Genomic DNA, 24,452 nt, shown 5'->3' on the forward strand with positions numbered 1-24,452 from the left:
CTGTGTTATCTGGACTCATTTTAATGTCTCACTATTTGTTAGTAAGATACTAGTGAGAAATGTTTCAACAAATAAAATTTGTAATCTTGTTCATCTGTAGATTGCGACCAATATTACAGAGACACAAGAGGCCTAAATCATTTGTTCTCAGAGTAAGGTACTATTTTTTTATTCAGTCAATTCATTCTTCATGTGTTCCCACCCAAAACCAAATATCTAAAAAACTAATTATCATGACTGCACTCTTTGTTACTATTGCCCGAATTGCACTGCAGTGAATGACACAGTGAGGTATAAAAAATTGAAGACACTGATTTCCCCTCAAAAACTCCACACACTGGCACTAGAAGATCATTGACAAGCTGTTGACCTAGACATTGCTATCAAAACAGAGGTGCCAACTGCTAATGTCAAAAGAAAGCTGCTCAAAGATCAGTACAGTGTTGATCTCCCCTTTCTCAAAGTCAGTGACTGTCAGGCATCAGCTCAGGGGAATTCTCAACATCCATCAGTACTGATATCTCTGAGCAGGCCAGAGTCTGAAGAAACCTCGGGCAGCAATGACTTTTAAAACATTTTACAGTATAGAAAATAAATTCTGGAATATGCATAGGATTAAAGTTGAAATTTCAAAAACTCTAAAAGATACCATTTTTATATTAGAAACTTAAGAAAATATTTATCTGAATAAATGACAAGGCAAATAAAGTTAGATTTTTAAGGTAAAATAAGTTGTTAACCAATAGCTATGACTCAAAATGCTAAGGCACTCAGTTACAGTACATGTCAGTCAGCAAGGTGCAACAGCTCTAGTGATGGTTAGAGTCACATTTACAAATAGTGTTTGCTTCAAATCAGGTTTCAATAACTATAGTGGTAAAGTAAAAATGCAGTTTGGGCAATGGAGCGTCATATATTTTTATAATTTGCAGAGAACAAGTACAAGATCTCTGAACTAATTTTTGTATATAACTGTGCAATTGTAAGCTCCAGCAACTGCTCTCAGTTTTACAGGGGATTGATTGTGCCTGCTGACAGGTTTTCTATTGTCACAATTTCAGGACTTGAACATCTTTCTTTGATGCAATTATGCATGAATGAATGGGAGAACAGGCAAAGAAAAGAGAAATCATGGAAAAATTTCTAGCTCTAAACATGTGAAAAGCTAATTTGAATTGTCTTCTCTGGAGCATCAAAGACTGAGAGAAGGCTAGGTAGGTATGTATATAAAATCATGAGGCATACACAGTCATTTCCCCCAGGCTGAAAATGCCAAATATTAGAGGGCATAGGTCCAAGGTGAGAGGGGAAAATGTAAGGAAGATATGCAAGGCAGCTCATTTTTTAAAAAAAAACACGCAGAGTAGGCGTCCAGAATGTGCTGCCAAATGAGGTCATGAGTTAAGAGAGAAAGGTGAAAAATTTAAGGGGAACATGAAGGGAACTTCTTCACTCAGAGGGACGTGACAGTGTGGAATGAGCTGCAAGTGGGGCATGCAAGCTCGATTTCAATGTTCAAGGGAAATTTGATAGGTAGGGGTATGGAGGACTTTGGTCCTGGTGCAGATCGATGGGAACAGGGAGTTTAAATGATTAGGTACAGATTGGATGGGCTGAAGGACCTGTTTCTGTGCTGTATTATTCCATGACCATGAGGTAATGGAAGCTAACATGATAACAATGTTTAAAAGGTATTTAGACAGGTACATTATCAAACAACGAGTAGAATGATTTAAACCACATGTAGGTGTATACGAGTAGCTAGACTGGCATCATGGTCAACACAGATATGGCGGGGTTGAGGGGCCTGGTCCTGAATATACGGCTCTATGTTCTAACACTTCCCACAGTTCCTACTATTGTTGTTCCTAGAATCATTACAAAACAACTTAATTCAGAGAATGCCTAACTGTGAAAGAAACATTTCACTGAAGCTTTACTGAAGCAAATTTGACACTGCCACAAGGTATTACGAAAATTTGGTCAAAATTGTAGGTTTTAATTTGTCTTACAGCAGCAAGGAAACTACAGAGGGTTAAGGGTCAGAATTCTAGAAGTGAGTACACCGGCAGCTGAGAGAAAGCCATCAGAACTGGAACAATTAAAAATAGGTACGAGTCTGTATAAAAGGACAGAATAGAAGGAGAAGTCCCTCCTTTGGCTCCCATTTCTCCTGCAGCCCCTGGATTATCATCATTACAGAGGGGTTGCATTCCTATAAAAGCACTCATCTCACCATTTTCTGCACTGCAATCATGTGACGCCATTTGTTGTTTCATTCACATTTTGTGTTTATATGACTAACTTTTCCTCAGATCCTACAGGAGTGAATTTTTAATCCATACTTCAATTTTGTTTGATTTACAAAGCCATAAGGGAGAGTAGCAGCACGTTTAAAATGACTTCTATCTCTGATCTTTCTAGATTCTAAATATCAATAATAAAAACCTCTTTGATATCTTCAATGTGTAGATCTGCTTTAAATGTGAACTGATGTTCAGATTTTAAATTCTTCCCTCTTCCTAGCCATCAAGCAATTTTTGAATAATATTATTATTATTAACGCGAGTGACCTCTGTTCTGCTCATTCCTCCTACCAACATGAATGACCATCTCTCATCTTCTCAACCCGAGGACTTCTATTCATTTCTGCAAAGTTGTCAGGCAAGGTGGAATTGAAGTGCATTCTTGCTGTAATCTACAGCATTAGTGAGCCCATAATTCAGCATAAAACCAACTGAGCTATATATGAATCAGGCAAAGAACATTTTCCTCCTTCCTTAAAAACAGACGAGATCAGTTTGCTTGAATAACAGGTCAGCAGAAAGAAGCAGATTTTATCATCTGGGAACAAATTCATGCAGACAACAGAAACCAAAAATGATTTACTGCTTTCACGGCGTATATGACATATAAACTCTTCTCAAGCTTCCAGCCGAGCCCAAGTGTCGATGTTAACCAATGTTTCAATTACAAACTCCACTCCGCATTCACAGTGAATCCTGCAACTGTCAGCCATCCTGAGTCGCAGGTCATCTGTGACCCACATAAGCTGGGATTTGAGCTTCCGTTTAGGCGGAGGAGGGTATATTGACCAGACGGAGTGCACGGTGGAAACCCGCATCAAGGAGCGGAGGAGGTGTATCTATTTGAGTTACCCAGAGAAATTGGAGGTAGCAGAACATCACATTCGCAATGACCACAGGATTGACTTTGACTGCATAGAACTACCGTGCTGTGCCAATGGCTTTTGGGACTGCCTGGTGAAGGAAGCCATTGAAATAAGACCAGAGAATAAGTTGTTCAACAAAGACAAGGGTCTCGCTCTAAATGAGAACTGAAATATGATTTTAAACAAGGTGAGACAGCAGAAATCCGATTGGTTGATGTCAAACCAATCAGGAGGGATGAATGACAGCAGTATATATACCACCAGACTGGACATGCCTAGGCATCATTCCTGTTGAACATGGTGGAGTTTGTCATCAAAACTTTGGTTAAAATCCACAGCTGGACCTGGCTGGAACCCCATGAAGAATTTAAGCAGAAACCAAGTATCTGCTCTTTCTTTGCAATTTGTGCAGTAAACCCAATGTACCTAATAAGTGGGAATAAACGAATATGGAATTACAAATAAAAGACATGACCAAGCTTTAGTTGCCTTAACAAAGAAGTTGGCATCTTTAATCAGATTCTGAGGCATACATTCCCATTGGCAGTTTGATTCCCATTCTCTTCCGAATGGCCATGTTTCTGCAACAGTGAATACCTCATTTTCCAATGAGCATTCAACATAGAAGTAATGGATCACGAGCAACATAGTATCAACTAAAATGCTACATCACTTGAAAATAGTTCCCTCAAATTTATGATCTGTAATCAGAAACAGCGTTAGTCAACTTGCAAGTAGCATTATCAATATTCTCGCAAATGTGATTCAACTTTATTTTAACATTGCAAATCTGGGAAGAACCATTGAAATGACAGCAAATGCAGAGAAGATTTACACCTCTTGTAATTATTACCAAGACTATATTTCACCACTGCTGTGATTCTTTCATTGGTATTGTCTTGGCAATGTAGAATTTCATGCAGGGAATATGAAACACTACAATGTATGAATATAAATTGCGCCTACAGTACTCAATCTGGGAGCTAAAGTTACTTTAAGTCTGTCTGAATACCCTGCTTTACAATGCTAATGGCGTGCTCAATACAAGGAGTGCTAAGTATTCCAAATACATTCAACAAGATAATAGTTTCACATCTATTAATCTGAAGAAACTTAATAAAAGTCAAAGAAGAAAATGAACTTCTGGCCTCAAGATTGGTGAAAAGGAAAACATTTGAAGATCAATGAAAAAAATATTCTTTGTAGATAATTAATTCTAAAATAAAAGTAATTTCATTTTTAAGTCAGTTTCTATACAGAAGGAAACAATTACATTTTCCAATGTGGCTCTTCATGGCAAAAGAAGAAATCCAGATGCCAGAGTAAAGCTAATTTTAAACTATACCATAACTTAACCCTTGTCCATTGTGGATGAGATCTCCAAACAGCTGGGAAAATAACTTAAATACTGATATCAGTAATCCTACAGTGAAACAACCACACAAATAGAAGATGTCACATTTGTGTCATATCTGATTTCACTCTGAGAGCAATAATTGTTGCTTTAACACTTTTAAGCACTGTTTATTGTGCTATAGAGTTTGGGGATACAGAGAGTCCTCGGGGAGTGATGGTTCCTTTGCTGAGAACCGTTTAGATCATGAACCTTTTGTGGCAGATATAAACAATTTGTCGGAGGGAATCAGAGAAGTAGCTGTGAAGAGAACGTGATATGGCCGCGAAGAGCAGCTGCCAGCTTGCCCCAGTTCTGCTCAGTTTAACCAGCCCCGAATTGCTGTGGCTTGGTTGGGAGGGGTGTAGGGTGTAAAGGAGGGAGGAGAGAAGGCACGTGGTAATGACCCATTCTGAGCCAGCAGAAGACTGTTGCAACCTAACATCAACTGGTAAATCCATCCCATACCACGCCAGCCTCACAAACACTCATTTGTATGTTCAGGCGGCCTATAAATCAGGTGTTCATAACCTGGGGAGAACCTGTAGAGATTCCTCAGTGCACTTGGAATGAAAATAACAAAGGATATCAATTGGCTCTGTAAGCCACTTCAGAAATAATGCACCTTTATTAAAATTTTAAATTACAGACAATTGTCAGTATTGTAAAGAGTGAATAAAGGAGGTACCACAGCATGGTGCCAAAGTCTGTCTATGCAAAAATGAAGCTGCCATGCTGAATCAGAAAGCAAAACTGCAAGTGGGAACTCCCAGGAATACAAATCTGCTGTTCTTAAGGAAGGGAATTGTCATGTTTTGTAACTTCAAAACATTATACTAATTCAACAGAAGACACAGAAGTCAAAAATGTGAGTCTAACGTTGTTTTTAATTAAGCGAGGTGCACACATATCATGTGCAGAGTGATGATACATATGCAATCACATATTTATACGTATAACCCACTCATCAGTGGCCAGTTATTTGTACACCCAAAGAAAAGCTGGACAGTCACAGCACCATGACATATTTATCATTCATAACAAATTGCAACTCACAGCAGATGACTTTGTAAGGTTCTTTAAGGACTGGTATTTTCATAATTGGACATCACTTTCTACAGAGAAATGGAAAAAGGGAAATGCAAATTAAACCCACTATAACTCCACTCCTAAAATCAAAGGATGCTAAAACTAGATGTGCAAAACAAAAATCATGAGACAACCAAAGATATGCAAATTACCACAGTGGTCCCATTGCATTGACAAGTATTGCAGACAGAGTGAGAATGAAACTCAAATAGGTGAATATGACAGAAAGCAACTCAGTACTTGCCACGCACAAGATCAGAACAGAAGAGGGCTTCCTCTGTTGAACAAACAGGCACCACCTCGGAAAGAGTCAGCTGGTTTGAAAGGAGCTACAGAGATGTTAAAGGATGCACCTTGCAGAGCCGGAGACCACATCGTAACAAGAGTCAGTTCAGAACAGATCAGGAATGACAGGTTTTTGACCCAGGTCTCTCAAGGACATTGTGCCAAAGTCAACCAGGTTGAGACTAGATAATTATTTCAGGGTTTCCACCCCCCCCCCCGACTTTTATTTATAAAGGAAAATGCAACATGTGCATAATATGTGCAATAATAGGTTTTTTAATGAGCTCACCAGTTTAAGGATTGTTTCACGTATTTAGCTTCTGGCTATTGTTCTGCAAGCTTTGAGGACATCAACCTCTGTTGATAGTCTAAACTTGAAACTATTTCCAGGTTTTATTCCCTTTGCATGAATGAGTGAGAACTCTTCTGTTAACAGAATCAAAAAAAAATTCAAATACAAGCTACTTTTATATGTCAAGGTAAGGATTGTTTTCATTTTGGTTTTGTTTCAGCTTACCTTTTCATTTCATGCATAGAATAGAACCCAAAGCTTACTTTATATTTTTATACAGGTAATTTGCTTGCTTTTAGTTTACAGCATTTGCTGAAAAGAGATGGAATGGTAGTGACAATTTTCAACCCCACGAAAGAGAAATGATCTGAACATGGAAGAAATTTCTTCCAAAGAATCTGGGAATTTGGCACAATGACAAGGAAGGAGGGAAGTCAACTGAAGTATAGCTTTTTTTTTGGTGGTGGGGTGCAACTGTTGGCAGGGTATAAAGAGAATATACAGCATAAAGATAACAGATAAAACAAACATACTAAGTGTACATTTGCCATTTGCCTTCACTCCTTAAGTGCTTTGGTTGCTTAACGTCCTCAGGTACAGGCTATTAATAGGTTACAAAAATGGTGCAGAAGGCAAATAGACATACATTCTAACCATTTTCGGTAATACTCAATATTGATCTGCTGTCGCAACTTTGTTGCAATGCTTTTTTTGTTGCTGTTAGCTAAACCAACCACTAAGAACCAAAATTTGAAAGTGGTAGATGGATTGATTACAGGATGACTTTTAGAGCCAACTCTTCATCCTGGAATATAGATGTAGAAAACTTTCAAGAGATGGTAATGATACTGGAGGGTCACAGTTTCAAATCCTTCAGCTAAGTTCTTGCCTAACTGATGAAACTATCCATGTCTTCCTGCAAATTAAATTTTATCCTCATTGTCAAACCTACAAACATTTTAAATCAACTGCAAACTTCTTTATCATGCCCACTAAATTTAAAGACTACTGTTAGTATATTCTCCAATCACAAAACACCTGTTAATCCAGCTAACGATCGTTAGCATTAACACTCCAATCCCATAGATTTGCAATTTTTTTAAACCAGTTTGCCACGAGAGTTTTGGTAAACCAGTTTGCCAAAAGTCTTCTGAAACAGCCACACAAACAATACCAATATATTTTTTAAAATGACATCACTCTAAAGTAAATTTCCTTTAACCAATCTTAGTGAATTGAACCTGATTTATAATGAGTGGTTTACCAGTTAAATACCACATCCAAAATTTCCATTTACCTCAATGGAATACAACATGCATTTGTAACCATCATATCATGCATGTTTAACAGGATCCCCAGATGTTAGAATTACCTTAGGATGATTAAAGGCCAAGCCGAAATGGAAGTTACTGATGATGTGTATAAACAAGCATAAAACATCAATAGAGCTGAAAGGGGACCCTGACACACACTTGCTCTGATGTTCCATGCCTGATAAACAAAACCTGCCTAGACTGCGGTCCCAACACAGTATGACCTGACTTTGCCAAAGATTCTGAAGAAAAGCAGGTCATTGTTTAAAAAAAAGAGCACCAAATCAATATCAACAAATAACATGGGAATTTCCCTTCTTTTTATTTCACTGCAATTGAAGATCTTTGCTAGTGGATTTATAACAGACACAGAAGCGCTCACAGCCAAGCTAAGCAGAAGTTTTCATGTCTGGCATAGGAAGTGCCTCATTTTAATTGTTGGCTTTGTAACAAAAGCTACAATTGAAAGCCAAATGCCAAACAATTATTTTTATGGATCCTAGAAGCAGATGGAACCTTACAGAGTCACTAACCCAAGTACTTGAGAATATGATTTTGCACCTATGCATTGCTACAAACTGTATGTGGAAGAGATATTTGAAATGCAATCGATAAACAAATTTATACAAATTGTAATCAGTGAGATCCATATTTTCAAATTGTATGTTTCCTGTCAAGCATATTTTGTTTAATAAAATCAGCCAACAAAAAGCTGATCACAACCCATCTGCAGTAATGTTAACTTCCTTTGAAAGTAACACATTGTAAATTAGAAAATGCCTTGAATCCACAAGTGCAAGCAACAGATTTTTTTGTGTGAAAATTGGCCAAAATTATCAACCAAAGGAATCCCAATTAACCAGAGAAAATAATTCCAAGCATCAACAGCATAGTTACATAAAATGTATTAAAATTGTCAATGTTATCTTGATTTTAGCTTTTCCTAACAATTTCTATATACATGGATGGTAAATTTAATGAAAACATAATGACTAAATGGATAAATGTGCCTCTTTCCTTGATGCTCTATATTCTTTTGAAAGAGCAAGAACGTTAATTGGAAAGATGACAATTAACTGAGCATTAATCAGCTTAAAATTAAATAGGCATCAATGTAGACAATCTCAGTATAAGCAGCAGCTAAGGAGAGGAGGATAAGAAAACAGTTGGAGAACAGTAGTTTAAGGAGGAACCTGAAACAAATAAATTTATCAAATTTACAAAAGATGTGCATTTATTTCACTTCCTGCAGAGATCACTCCCTCCGTGATTCCTTTGGCCATTCATCCCTCCCCACTAATCTCCCTCCTGGCACATATCCCTGCAATTTCTTGATCTGGACAACTTTCAATTCCCTAGCCCTGACTGCCTCATCTTCACCTGGATGTCTGGTTCCTAAATACTTCTATCCCTCATCAAGGCGGCCTTAAAGGTCTCCGCTTCTTTCTCCACAAAAGACCCAACCAGTTCCCTCCCACCACCACCCTCCTCTGAGGGGAAGAAATGGCCCTCCACATCATTAATTTCTTCTTCAGCTCCTCCCATTTTCTCCAAACTCAAGGGGTAACAATGGGCACCAGCATGGGCCCCAGCTGTGCCTGCCTTTTCACTGGCTACATAGAACAGTCCACACCCCATCTTCACTGGTAATGTTTCCCAACTCTTCCTGTGCAACACTGACAGTTGCATTGGTGCTGCTTCATGCACCCATGCAGAGCTTGTCAATTTCATCAACTTTGCCTCCAACTTCCAACCTGCCCTTAAATTCACTTGGTCCATTTCTAACACCACTTTCTCCTTTCATGATTTCTGTCTCCATCTCTGGAGACAAACTGTCATCGGGCATCTTTCAGAAACCTACCAATTCCTACAGCCATCTTGACTATACCTCTTCCCACCATGTCTCCTATAAAAATGCTATTCCCTTTTCTTAGTTCCTTCATCTCCACTGCATCTGTTCCCAAGATGAGGCTTTTCTCTCCAGACATCAAAGGTGTCCTCCTCCTTCAAAGAACAGGGTTTCTGTTCCTCCACAATTGATACTGACCTCACCTGCACTTCTCCATTTTCCAAACATTCATACTCTCTCCATCTTCCCACTGCCTTAGCAGGGATAGTGTTCCTCTTGTCTTCATAATCCTCCACAATTTCTGCCATCTTCAACCGGGTCCTACCACCAAACACATTTTACTTCCCCACCCCCCCACCCCCACTATTCTCTGCTGATAACGCTGCCATCATGATTCCCTTGCCCATTCATCCCTCCCCACCGATCTCCCTCCTGGCCACCTCCCTACAACTGACCGAAACACTACACCTGCTCATTCACCTCCTCCCTTACCTCCATTCAGAGCCCCAAACAGACCTTCCAGGTGAGGCAACACTTCATCTGCAAAGCTATTGAATTCAGTGCTCCAGATGCAGCCTCCTCTATATTGGTGAGACTTGATGTAAACTGGGGCAACATACATCAAAGTTGCTGGTGAACGCAGCAGGCCAGGCAGCATCTATAGGAAGAGGCGCAGTCGACGTTTCAGGCCGAGACCCTTCGTCAGGACTAACTTTGGGCCCTTCGTCAGGACTAACTTTGGGGACTAAACTGGGGGACCACTTTGTCGAGCTACTCCACTCCAACTGCCAAAAGTGAAATTTCCCGGTGGCCAATTTTAATTCCTCTCTCCATTCCCATTTTCTATTGCCTCCTCTTTCTCCCATGGTCCACTCTCATTTCATATCAGACTCCCCCTTTACCTTTCCCAGCCACCTGGCTTCACCTATCACCTTCTAGCTAGTCCTCCTTCCCTTCCCCTGCCTTTTTATTCTGGTATCTTCCCCCCTTCCTTTCCAGAAGGGACTTGCCCCAAAATGTTGACCATCTATTCATTTCCATAAATGCTGGCTGACCCCAGTTCCTCCAACACACTGCGAGCGCTGCTCTGCATTTATATAGTATTCATTGTACCTGTAAGATGCCCCATAGCACTTCTCCATAGCCAAAGAATTTGTAAAGTGTATGTACAGTTAAAATCAAAAATGTACCAAGCAACTTACAAAGTCCAACCAGAAAACAGAACAACTAAATGAACAAGTTAGCTGTTCTGGGTTGGAACAGTGATAGGTACTGGCTTGAACTTGCAATTAAGAAATACACTATTTACCATTTTCAGGCAGAGTACAGGAGAGAATTAAGAAATCATACTATGCAATAACTGTGCATTAAACATGAACTGATAGTAATTGTGCAGGCTCACTATCCTTAATGCACATGTACATCACACACCTGAGGAGCCACAGTCCAAATTATGGAAACCTGCTGGACACATTTTAAGTTGGGCTGTGTACAGAAATGTTAGCTGGGAAGTTTGGAGCAAGAACTGAAGCTTGCTGAGGAGAGTAATCAACAAAGATGCATCTGTGATAGGGTGGAAGACCAATAATAAAATTATAAAAGTTGGAAGATGAGAATGGTCAGCCTATAAAATCAGTCCTGTAATGTCTCCTCCCATTTCCCCATTCCTCATCCCCTTTTCCCTCTCTCACCTTATCTCCTTACCTGCCCATCACCTCCCTCTGATGCTCCTCTCCCTTAAGAAAAGGCACTGCATTAAATTTTTAAAGATTTGTGGTGATAAAGCATCTGCTGAGCACGAAGCAGCAGAGAAATTCATTGATGAGCTTGCCAAGTTCGGTGCTGATGAAAACCTAACACATTGAACGGCTGCATCAGTACATGTGTGAAGAACAAGTATCAGACAACGACTGCACTCTAGTAGCACAAATTCAGAGTCGGAAATGATGCCAAGCTACCTCATTGTACATTCCAAAATCAGAAAAAAGCTGAAATCCGAAACACTTCCACCCCGAATATCTCGGATAATGGGTGTACTTCCTTCTAATTGCCTGGTTACCTCACAACAATTCTCAAGGCTTTTAACCAGGAACATTCTGAACACATGATTAGACATGAGTGTCATGAAAATTGGACAGGTTATTAAGAGTTGAGAACATTATGGACAAACATATAAACAGATCCAACTGGATACAAGAAGAATAGATACTTTTATAACCAAAATGCATCTGCTGATTCTGAATTTCATCTGGATTTTCCAGAGTTACCATCTATCTCCCTTAAACACAGTAAAGAACTTGATGAGAATAGTCAAGCATAAATCAGGTGTACTTCTCTCTGGCATATCTTTATTATTTATTGAGATTCAGTGTAGAATAGCTCCTTCTGGGCCTTCGAGCCACACTGCCCAGCATTTTACAATGACCAATTAACCTACTAACTGGGACGTCTTGGGACTGTGGGAGGAAACCCACGGGGTCACCGGGAGAACATAAAAGCTCCTCACAAGCAGTGATGGGAAATGAACCCAAGTCACCCGTACTGTACAGTGCTGTGCTCATCATTCACATATATTGCACTGAAGTATATCAGAAAAGCATCAAAGTGCATCTTCTCTTCATTATTTGATGCAGCAACATATTTGAAGTAACTGTGGTAAAACAATTGCAGGCTAACAGGAAGCGGGAGAGAGGGGGGCAAGGCAGGCACAAGTTAGCTCATAGTTCCAAACATGGTGTGTCCAACCTGCCACTATTAGTTTCCAATCTCACACACTCACCCAACCCAAGAGTGGAATGTTGAAATCCGTGGTTGTCTACATCCTCCTGTTGGAGGTCTCAGAGGAGATAACCTGAAAAGCTCCGATGAAAGCTTAGTCCCCTTTGAACTTCATCAAGGACTTTTATAGTTTTTAAATATCAAAGATAATTGAAAACTAAAGTGTAATAAATTATTTCAAAAGTACCAGTAAGGCTAATTATAAAGTACAAAAACCATTTGAAAATAATTGGAAATGTTTAAAAAAAACATCAAAATTAATTTACTTTTGCCTTTTCATCCATAAGCACAGATTCCTTCCTGGGAGTCTTCAGTCATACGTCAGGTCAGCCCTGGCTTGGGATCAGAGTCAATTCCCCAATGCCCTGCTGGATAATCCAAGTAAGACTGGGTTCTGGCACCATGGAGTCCAGCAATAAAGCGTTGTGACAGATGTGGTACCATCTGTCACTCAGTACATTCAGGACTTCTGCAATTGGCAATTTGCGTATCAAAGTCTGAGACTTCAAGTTTCAGTAATTGAATGCCAGCCAAAAGTGCCAACTACACCCTCAAAGGTTCACCTCAATGGTTCAAGTTCAGTGATTATTCTTCAGAATAGTACAAAAATAGAGAAACTTATTTTTGGACACATATCTGCATCTGAAAATATTTTCATAACCTTTTTCCCAGTTCTGATAAAGTACTTTGGCCAGGAAAGTTTCTCTTTCCACTATTTTACATTTCTAGCCTTTTCTGCTTTATTTCGGATTTCCAGCAGCCATAAGATTCTGGTTGCACAATGTGCTAATTGAAAGATTTAAAGATTAGCTTTATTTGTCACGTGTATTGAAACACAGTGAAATGCATCATTTGTGTCAATGACCAACAAAGACCAAAGATGAGCTGGGGGCAATGCCTATGACGTCAACATAGCATGCCAACAATGCATAACCTTAATCACATGTCTATGAAATGCGGAGGGAAACTGGAGCACCCAGAGGAACCCACACAGTCATTGGGAGATTGAACAAACTCCTTGAGAGAACAGCAGGCATTGAACCCCTATTGGTAGTTGCTGGAACTGTTAAGTGTTTTTTATCAACCACTTGATTATCAACTCTCCAATTCCCCTCCCCCACACAAAACGCAACATGGGCCCCAAAATCTCCACCCCTGCACAAGGACGAAATAAGAGACCCCACACTATATGCAACAAGAACATCAACCCCAAATCACCCGCACAAAAAAAACTAACAAAAACACCAACACCACCCCCCCACCCCTTCCTTCCACACAAAAAAATGAGAAAGAACGAACAACAACAAATCAGAATACAAGTACTACTGGACTGAAAAGTCCATAGTCCAAATCCATAAATGCAGAACCTCCGTAACATCCTCCAACATCATCGAAAGTGAGACACTGCTCGAACATAGAGGCCTACCCACCAGACTCAGTGATAAGCCACACAAGCTCCTTCTGCAGCATCCCATCAGTGATCAAAAGACAGGTAGTTGGCACTGAACCCTCATATGCCTTTCGCATTCGCCTTGATGTTTCAATCTTACTCGTCATCTTATTTGGCAAAATGGAATTGAACATCTTGTAGTTTCTTCACCTCGAGGCTCGTACTTGCCTCCCGGAATCTTCTCAGAGAAAGCAAAGCGCAGGGTCACTTAATTGCTCTCCAAACAGTAAATCACAGGCTTTAGCAGTTCTAGAAATACATTTAAGATGAAAAATATACATCAAGGTGAAATAAAAAGTTTCACAGTCTAACCAGAAGATGTCAACTCAGGAAGCGTTGTGTACATAGGCGCCATCTTGACCAGAACTTCCTAGTTAATCCAGGTATCTGGATGTCAATTCTGCAAAAATGTGTCAATATCATGCGACCCAAGGATTGCCCACTTACACAGTTGCAGAACTTCACAGGTACAACATATACTTTGATCATACTCAAGAGGTCCTATTTGAGTTGGCCCCAAACTATGGAATCCAGCCGGTAAAACCAACTATAAGAAAGACTCCTCTGTGTTAAAAGCTTAATCTAGTCTGCAGCTTTGCTTTGAGCCTCACTACCACATTGAGCATTACTCCCCCCAGCAACCAAACGCAACCACCTTTCACTCCTCTGACCCAGCTCTCCTATACTGATCACCTCAAATGAAGCCCTGACATGTTTTTTGCCATGACATTACCTCTTCTTTTTAAACTTTCAATTGTTCCATCACTGGAGAAAGGCCTAGAGGATTATTGAACATATAAGCACTCCGCAATCCGCAGGCATAATGCTCATGCTTCTAAGTCGATCAAAAGATTTGGTTTTCGCTTAGTTTTATCACATTTAATCGATTACTTTTTGTTTGAAAATGAAGTTTCCAATATTTTTCCAACAAAGGACATGACCAAAACATGCGAGTTAAAGAAGCTATCTCGGAATGACATCTATCACATATAGGCTTAATATACGAATAATAACGAGATAGTTTATCTTTGGACATACGAGCCCTGTGCACTACTTTAAATTGTATCAACACATGTTTAGCACATATAGAGGATGAATTAACCAATTGAAGAATTTTTTCCCATTTTTCAATTGGTATAATAATCTTAAATTCTCTTTCCCAATCAGTTTTAATTTTATTGGAAACAGGACATAAATTCATAATTATGTTATAAATAATTGCTACAACACTTTTCTGAGAGAGCTTTAGATCTAAAATTTTTTCCAAAGTATCCATTGGATGTGAGTGTGGAAAATTAGGAGAAGCAGTAATTAAAAAGTTTCTAATCTGTAGGTATCTAAAAAAGTGAGATCTGGGTAAATTATATTTATTAGAAAGTTGTTCAAAAGACATGAAACAATTATCCAAAAATAAATCTCGAAAACGTACTATACCTTTGGTTTTCCAATCAAAGTAAGCTTGATCCATAGTGGATGGTTGAAAAAGGAAATTAGATAAAATAGGACTTGCTAAAATAAATTGATTGAACCCAAAAAATCTTCGGAATTGAAACCATATACGTAAAGTACGCTTAACAGAATATCATTTTTGATATTATTTCAACGGTTTTGAATATAGACCTACAACCTCACCCAATTACTGCTATTTTTGGATTATCAATGATCGACTCAAATCATTTAACCTCTTCAGCACGCCGGATGATTGCATTTCTTACTTTAATGGCTAGAAGATCCATTTTGCTGAATTGGAAAGAGATTAACCCTCCTACTGTATTTCACTGGTTTTCACAAACTATGTTGTGTTTGAATTTGGAAAAAATTAGAAGTGTGGTTTATGACTCTTCCATTAAATTTGAAAAAACTTGGAGGCCATTTATTCAGCATTTTCATATGATGTAATTTGACCATTTCCAAACTCATTTTAACTTCTCTGTACTGTTGGTTGAGAGGAATGGAGTCGTCGACACTAAGGTTTTCTTCTCTTCCATCTTTACGTTGTTAGAATTGCCCAAGTCTTTTTAGTTTAGTTGACTAATTCTGTTTAGTTTAGTTTTTTTTGGGGTGGGGTTTGTTTTTTTTTCTTTTTCATGATTTTTCTCCAGTTTTTTTTTGTCCTGTATTATTCATTGTTATCCTACATGATTGGGAGTTTTGTCAATTTATACTATTTGGTTTCATAATTACTCATTTTAAGTATAACAATGTATTTCCAACAATTTTGTATTATTGCTATGTTATGTTTATATTTTATGAAACTAATAAAAAGATTGAAAAAGAAAAGAAAGAAAATGAAGTTGATGTAACAAACAAGAAGCACATAGATTTCTCCATAAGTGACAAGTTAATTTTCTAGTCCATTATGTCTTTCACATGTGTAGCAGAAATAAGATATTCATTGATGTCAGTAATAAGAATTGTTCTGGAAATCAGTCTGCAGTGTACTGTAAAATACAATCTACAAAGTAACAACATGCAAATCCACCATCACACTGTACCAGCATCAGGACAGAAGAAATAATAAGTGATATTAACAAGCATTAAAAGTGGGACAGATTCCAAAACCAGTTTGCTGCGAATTACAAACACAAGTATAACAAAGGTAAGAAATATATCCTGAAAAATGTATATCAGGTATCTAATTACTGGAGCAGTTGTGCCCTGCCCATGTGAAATAACACAACTTACAATATATTGAAAGTATGACAATTAGGACAGCACTTGGAAAATGAACTGATATTTCTTAAACCAAGCCAACAAATTCAAAATAGATCTGATGAAAAACAGCTAAAAGCAGATACACATTTCCATTCCTGCTTCATTGTAAAGTATGAGGACTTTTAAATATTTCTCAGTGGTGCTATTTGACGTTGACCTTCAATTGAAATAGGACAGTTGAGAATTATAGTCAAAGCTATGTTGGTCTAGATAAAACTTGACCAAATTCATCCTTAAAAAAAGAATGGCTAAAAGGTACTGCATTTCTTTTAGATCTTAAATTTGAAATCTAAAATATAAAGCTGCCACTACTTGAAGATAGCAAAATGAAGGCCACCACCAAAAACATCTCTTCTTGTAAAAACTCTACATTTACAACCGTTAAGTTCACCTTGAAAAATATTTTAAAAGGGAGAGTAAATACTTTTATCAATACCTCTGGAGTAAAATATGACACTCACTGGTCCTTTGTTAGGTAGTATTCTGGAGTTTTGTGAATATAACAGATATTAATTCAAACAAGAACCAGGCTTCATTTCTTATTGTAAATGTAAGTAAGTTCAGGAAGCTTGCAATTAGCCTTCAGATTTTTAAAAAATTGCTAGCAGTAAATTGAAGTTAAAAGCACAGGCTGCTCCTCAGACTTAGAGATTGTATATGCAAGAGCCAAATATTAAAACAATGTGATTGCATTAATTGGATTGCATCAAACCAAGCAACATGGCTAAATTATTTGCACAATTGTGACTTAAGTATAAACTGGTAGACCAGATGGATGTTGTCACTTAGCATATCAAACATGGTCACAGGTATAGGCAATCAATAGATCTGTGCACTTTATCATCTTTGTGTACTCAGAGACAGCCCTGACCACATTAATTTTGGGTGTCCGGCTTTCGCTCATCTAAAGTTTAGAATATTTGTGTTATTTAGTTTCTCCCAAAGGTGTTTGGACCTTGAGAGGCATCCTATCAATTAAAATAAGTGTCCACTATGTACCTCAAAGGAATTTGTCAACCCAAAGTATTGAAGTAAACAATGTCATTGTAACTATTGAAACTGCATGGAATAACCTACTGTTACCTTTGAGATTAAGGGTATTAAAATGTGATGTGCCTTTTGGCTTTGTGAGCCTTTACTGAGAGCATCTTCAGAATGATGCCTGCTTGTTGGGCTGAATGATGAGTTCTACATCACCAGCTTCAGTGTATCTCCAGTGACTTCGATCACAGTCACAACACTGACAGCGAAATGAAACTACAGATCAATAGAAACTTTTGCAGTCCGATGACAAGTAAAATTTCAGTCTGCAATGAAGCACAAGTACAGCCATGTGAATGAGCAATGTAACTTAAGCAGCCCATTCATGATACTCCACATAAATGCAACAACAGTATGGACATGCGCAGTGGAAACACCGCGGGGGGGGGCAAAATCCCAGTTGTATTTTTTAAAGTGTCAAAAATGTCCATGTTTCTGTAATGATTGTATATTACCTATTTTAATAATTGATGCCATTTAATGAGCAACCAAACATGCATATTAGTCAAAGCAGCTTAACAAACTTCACCTACACAATTTTTCACTCATCCTTTGGTTTGTTATCAAATTTTAAATGAAATAACATGCAGTCTGAGTAGCTAGGAGCATCTGCCTCAAAACAGGACATTTTGTGCTGAGTCTCCCACTGATGTGACAAAACAATTTCCCACGTCACTGATATCAAAAACACTGACGACGAACTCTCAGAAGTTGCATTCTCCCTTAATGGATTCTCCAGAGCAGAACTTCAGTCACATGGAGAGAAAACATAATGCAAAATGACTGCTATTAAGACAGCTTCCCCCTTGTGTTTTTCATCCTGTTCTTTCATTACTAAACACTGAGAACTCATCCAATTAACAACAGTTCCAACATACCTGTCAGTACAAAAACCGAAACTTCCCTGGTGCTTTTGAATGATTTTATTTTGCTTATGTGGAATTCAGAGACGCACACAGGCAATCGGTTTACTTTCTTCTCTCCCTCAGAGCACTGCAAGTGCAATCTCAATCGAGTACCACAATGAAGTGAAGGAGACAAACATCTCACCCCTTGGCAGCATCGAAGAATATAAATCTGTTTGACAATGAATAACTATTAGATCTTATTTGCAATCTACTAAGAGGAACATTAGCTTTTATACTACCACACAGGTTCATTTACTGCATTTACATATATACAGTACTGTGCAAAATTCTTAGGCAGATACAGTACATATATCTAGGGTGCCCAAGACTCTTGCACAGTACTGTAGTAATTTTATGTTCTGCACTGTACTGCTGTTGCAAAAAAAAACAGATATCATGACACGTTTGTGTGAGGATAAATCTGATTCTGATATGGGTCTCTTTTGAGGACTGAGAGTGGAAAGGGGGCAGGGAGAGGGGCATCATGGTTGGGAAAGGGGGAAGGGAGAGTGGAGGGAGCAGGAAGTACCAGAGAGACATTCTATAGTGATCAGTAAATCAAACGACCTTGCTTAGTGTGTCAGGACTGAATGTATCTGCACCGCACCACCACACCCACCCCCCACCACTGGCACCACTTCTCTGCCACCTGTCCCACACCCCCTCCTGCAGTGCTCCACCCTCATCATTCCCAACATCCTTTGCTCCTGCCAGTTCTACAAACTCACTCCCTGCTCCTCAATTGACAAATACAGGACTATGCAGAAGTCTTATGCACCCTAGTTGTATACATGTGCCTAAGACTTTTGCACAGTACTGTACGTGATATTTATTCCCATGCAAAATGCCTCCAAAATGGAAAGAAAGCTCTATTCACCATTCAGCTAGAAAGCTATTGATCCCATTAAATCATTCTGCTATCCCTTCACAGTTAGATGGGTCACATCACTAACAGCTAGAACCTCAACCTCAGCTAGAAGTTGCGAGCAAAAACTACATTGCCGATTTTCATTACCAGCTATTATGCCACAACCATCAGGCTCTTGAACCAGAATGGATAACTTCACTAACCACAACTCCAAACTGACTCACTTTCAATGACCCTTTTACAATTCATGTTCTCAGTACTTCTTTTAATTTGCTTAGTCCTTTTTTTGCACCTTCATTGTTTGTCAGTCTTTGTTTACATTCTAAGATTCTATTGTAGTTCTTTATTTTTCACGTAAATGCCTTCAAATAAATGATCTCCAGGCAGTGTATGGTAACATACAGTATACGTGCTATGATAGTAAATTTACTCTGAATTTGAAATCTGTTTAACTTTAGGAAAAGCCTTTGTTCCTACTACAATTTTTGCCTTGTGATAGGCCTCTCGCTGCAACCACTTTATTTTACATCTACAAGTCGTAATAAGAGACACAGATACTCTGGGTTTCATTTATTCAAATAATCAAAGTCCGACACACAAAAGGTCCTTTGAAGGGCCTCAGCCCAAAACGTTGACTGTTTATTCCCCTCCATTGATGCTGCCTGACTTACTGAGTTCCTCCAAAAATGTGTGATGTTCATGATATCCAGCACCTGCAGAATCTCTTGCACTTTTGTTGTTAATATTGATATATTTCGATATACAGTGAATTCTTATTAATTGAGCCATTAGTTCATTGGAGCAGCCGCTAATTTGGGACACCTTTTAAAGAAAATAAAATTCAAGAAAATGGCATTCATTTATTTGGGACACTATACTACTTAATTGGGACAGGAGGCTATTAGCAAACAGTTTCTAATTAGTGACAGCCACATGCACTTCTGTGGCTGTTAAACACTACATCATGCTTAGAGTAAACGTTTTTTTTTAAATAGCGTCAGTTGCATGTGTTTGTATTCAAAGTCTGTGACTTGTGTCACTGATGGCGAGACACAAGCAATAAGATGATTTGGAACAATTTTGGTCACTACAGTTTCAAGCATTCAGGCTTGGAGATGCCAGAAATGGCTGGGGTTTAAAGGGAAATGATTTCACTACTTTAACATGTCAGGAACTATGAAGAATTTGAAGGCATCAACGATCATCTTGAAAATTACAATGAAATTGAAGATTTGGAGGATGTCATCGAAAGCATTGTACAAAGATAGTCCAATATCAGTACTAGGTGTCTGCACTGGTTTTATTCATTTGTTGGTTGTCCATCATAGCCAATAATGACAGGAGACCTGTACAGGAGAGAGCTTTTAAAGTGGAATAGCCATTGCATTGGAGTAGTCCTACTCTCTCAACCCCGAAGTCCAGGTTCAGTGGTACAGTCAATCAAAAGAACACAGCAGTGGATGAATTCCTCAGTCAATAACTAGTAGGAACCACAGTTTTATAGTAGATACAATTTGTTACTCAGTTTAATGGTAGTTTGTCTTTTTTTATACATCTTAACCTATTTCCATGAAGCTTCAACTAATTGGGGCAAAAGTACTTGTCCTGATGTGTCTAAATTAACTGGAATCCACTGTACATTGACAAAAAGTCAAAAGAACAGTTTAGTAGTTCTGGAGGTAACACAGATGGCAAGTGAGCATAGATAGTAAATTCTTCTTATGCATGTAATTCTGTGATAATCAAACCCCCTACAATACCACACCCGTCTAAGCCATTACTTACAGGCAAAATGGGAATCTGTTTCACCAGTACAGAATCACAGCAAAGCCAGATTCAGCCTTTATTTGATACATGTACACAACGCACACAGTCCATTCATGGCTAAATATCAGGCTATTACCAAGAAGGGAGAACCCTAACTTTGCCACTCAAAAGCTAGGAAGCTGCCACGGCTCTCCAGCTGTGCCAAAGAGTAGAATCTTACGTGTCAGAATATCTTGTGCTACATATATCTACTCAACTATTAATGAAGCTTCTGAGCTCCATGAACTCCAGATAAAATTAGGTTGTTGCAGGCTGTAGCTCTTCCAAATCAAAAATAGACAAAAAGACATCCAGCTTCTATCACTGGTGACACAATACATAACAGGTATTCAGAAAAATCAGAAGTTAGTTTAAGGTCACATACTAAACTTTACTTCCATTTAGAGGAATAATAATTTTAATTTCCCAACTCAATGGACTGTTAGAGGACCATGCTTAGTGAGAAGACCCACCGGTGTAAAATTGTACTGCATAAGGTGTCACGCACCACAAAAAGGCGCTTACAAGGTAAAAGAGCGTAAGGACCTTTCCACCACTCAGTCCAAAATGGTGATATTAACAGAAGTCAGGCAGGTCACTGGAGTGTTTCAGCTGCCATATGCAGAGAGGCCTGTTGATGGGGAAATTATGGGATGCACTGATGGGGACATATTTCTACAACATGGTAGCTCATGATCCAGAATGCACAATGGATGAGGGATAGTGAAAGTATCATTGGTATTAAAATTAAAAAGGGAACAAGTGGTAAGATCGGATGGTGTATTGGGGGGGAGGGGAAAGAGTCAGACACCCACAAAAGGAGAGCCACAGTGAGGGAAATATTTAAAATATCAAGTGGCTAATACATGCAGCTGCTTCCAGCACCAGGTTTCAAAGGCAGGAAACTTTCTCAGAGAGGTCCCGTTAAGCATCACACAGCCTACACTATCATGCATTATGACATTGAAGGCCCTTACACAGACCACAGTTCAATTCTAGCACTGTAATTACCCACACAAAATGCTGGAGGAATTCAGCAGGCCAGGCAGCATCTAAGGAAAAAACTGCAGTCGATGTTTCCGGCCGAAACCCTTCGGCAGGACTGGAGGAAAAAAGCCAAGGAGTAGACTTGAAAGGTGCGGGGAGGGGAGAGAGAAACACCAGGTGATAGGTGAAACTTGGAGGAACAAGTATAATCTCCCAGTGGCCACGCATTTTAATTCCGCTTCCCATTCCCATATGTCCATCCATGGCTTCCTCCACTGTCCGAATGAGGCCACACTTAGGTTGGAAGGAACAACACCTTATATTTCATCTGGATAGCCTCCAACCTGGTTGCATGAACATCAATTTCTCAAACTTCTGATAATGCCTCCACCCCACTTCACCATTTCCCATACCCTTGTCCCTCTCTCATGTTATCTCCTTGCCCGCCCATCACCTCCCTCTTGTGCTGCTCCCCCCACTTTTTTCTTTCTTCCGTGGCCTTCTGTCTTTCACCAATCAACTTCCTAGCTCTTTGCTTCATCCCTCCCCCTCTCACCTATCGCCTGGCATTTCTCTCTCCCCTCCCACCACCTTTCAAATCTACTCCTCAGCTTTTTCTCTCCAGTCCTGCTGAAGGGTTTCGGCTCGAAACATCAACTGTACTTTTTCTCCATAGATGCTGCCAGGCCTGCTGAGTTCCTCTAGCATTTTGTGTGTGTTGCTCAGATTTCCAGCATCTGCAGATTTCCTTGTTTACAATAAGTACCCAATCAGGTTAAGTTGTTGCCCAATAAAATAATGCAACAGGAACACTTATTGTACTGCAAGGTATAATAGTAAGTACCTTGTACTGTATTAATCCAAATTCAGTTTCATTATCTGCAGTTAGAAACAAATGGTCTGATGAAGTCTATAGTCTGAAATATTAAAAGTTTTTGTTTGCCAGAGGTTCTGTTAAATATGCTGTATGTGTCCAGCAGTTTGTCTTTTTTTTCCAGATTTTCAACATCTTCATTTTTATTTTTATTTTCTTACAACTCAAAAAAAAAGAATCAGAGTGCTTACTCATTCTGATTTCCATGTGTTAGCATGGCACATCCACAGCACTATCATGTTAATAAGATATTAATATAGTAACATTGAAGTCTAATTTGCAGGTACATCAACATACAGTTTACACAGATCACCCTTATTAAAGCTGCTAGTAAGTTTCATGAACTGATTCAGAGAACAAAGACAATGGCAGAGGGATATATTGTCAAGAGCAAGCAAAGTTAGCCTGCCAGGACAGATCTTATTTTGTATATTAAATAATAAATTTCTCATATTCTTGTCATGTCAAATTCTCTATAACAATTTCAATATATTTGCCCAGACCCAAGAGGTTTACTCCAAATTTATTTTCTGTCACTTTTTTTTCCTAATTATTGGATGCACTGTCATCTAAGGTGGGAGATTATTGGTCACAAAAGGAGTGTGGTGATGCTGTGAACATCTTCCAGATCAGGCCCGATGAAACATCTGACATCACAAGTGCATATACAGTGTTCCATATTACTACTGAAAGAATGGGAGGTGGGGTTCTTTTACTATCCTAACCAAACATTTTGCTCCAATCAATGTCATTGAATGTTTTTGTTTAAAATGACCAAATTACAATTTGTGGAATTTTGGTGTCAATAACTATGACATTACATTTTTTTTGCGCAAGATTGACAACACTCAAGTTATTTATCTTAGTAAGAGAAACAGCAAAAATATTTTTTCAAAATGGTAATAGGATCATAAATGTTAGTGTCTACAAGTACCTACAGTACTGGTATATAAAACACAAAATGACAACATAATCTCACTTACCTGGCTCCACCGATCACCTTTCAGCTAGCCACTTTCCCCTCTCCCCAATTTTTATTCAGATATTTTCCCCCTTCCTTTGCAGTCCTAAAGGGTCCCAGCCTGAAATGTCGATTACTTACTCCTTTCCATAGATGCTGCCTAACCTGCTGAGTTCCTCCAGTATTTTGCATGTGTTGCATTGGATTTCCAGCATCTACAGACTTTTTTGTGTTTATAGAGATAGAATAGCTTTACTTGCCACATGTACATTGAAATGTACAATTTTACGTCAACGATCGACGCAGTTCAGGGACCGCACTGGATGTCACACTTTGGGTACCAACATGGCATTTCCATACTCACTAACCCTAATCATGTCTATGGAATGTGGGAGGAAACCAGAGAAGTCGATGGAAACCCACGCCGAGAACATACAAGCTCCTTGCAGACAACAGCATGAATCAAATTCCAACTGGTGATCACCAATCCACCTGCACTGTACCATACCATGTACTTGTCACTACAGCAAACAAAACAGAAAGAAAATCAGATAACACACATCAAAGTTGCTGGTGAACGCAGCAGGTGTCAGGCTTTAAAACAGGACAGTCAGGCAGAAGAGTCATTAAGTCCTCGCAGAACTTCAGAGTGGTTTGACTTCATTTAGAAG

General features: G+C 38.9%; 1 protein-coding gene across 5 annotated transcripts in view; it reads right to left on the reverse strand.

Moving 5' to 3' along the window:
- LOC134349486 (protocadherin Fat 3-like) overlaps positions 1-24,452 on the reverse strand; it is a 763,599-nt gene that overhangs the window by 736,669 nt on the left and 2,478 nt on the right. Inside the window, exon 2 of one of the 5 annotated variants that reach the window (XM_063053871.1) lies at positions 5,622-5,680. The exons of the other annotated variants lie outside the window; for them this stretch is intronic. The gene's annotated coding sequence lies outside the window, so the exon portion shown is untranslated. The remainder of the gene's footprint in view (positions 1-5,621; positions 5,681-24,452) is intronic. 5 annotated transcript variants of the gene reach the window in all.

Source organism: Mobula hypostoma, chromosome 7, assembly GCF_963921235.1.
Source record: "Mobula hypostoma chromosome 7, sMobHyp1.1, whole genome shotgun sequence".
NCBI lineage: Eukaryota > Metazoa > Chordata > Chondrichthyes > Myliobatiformes > Myliobatidae > Mobula > Mobula hypostoma.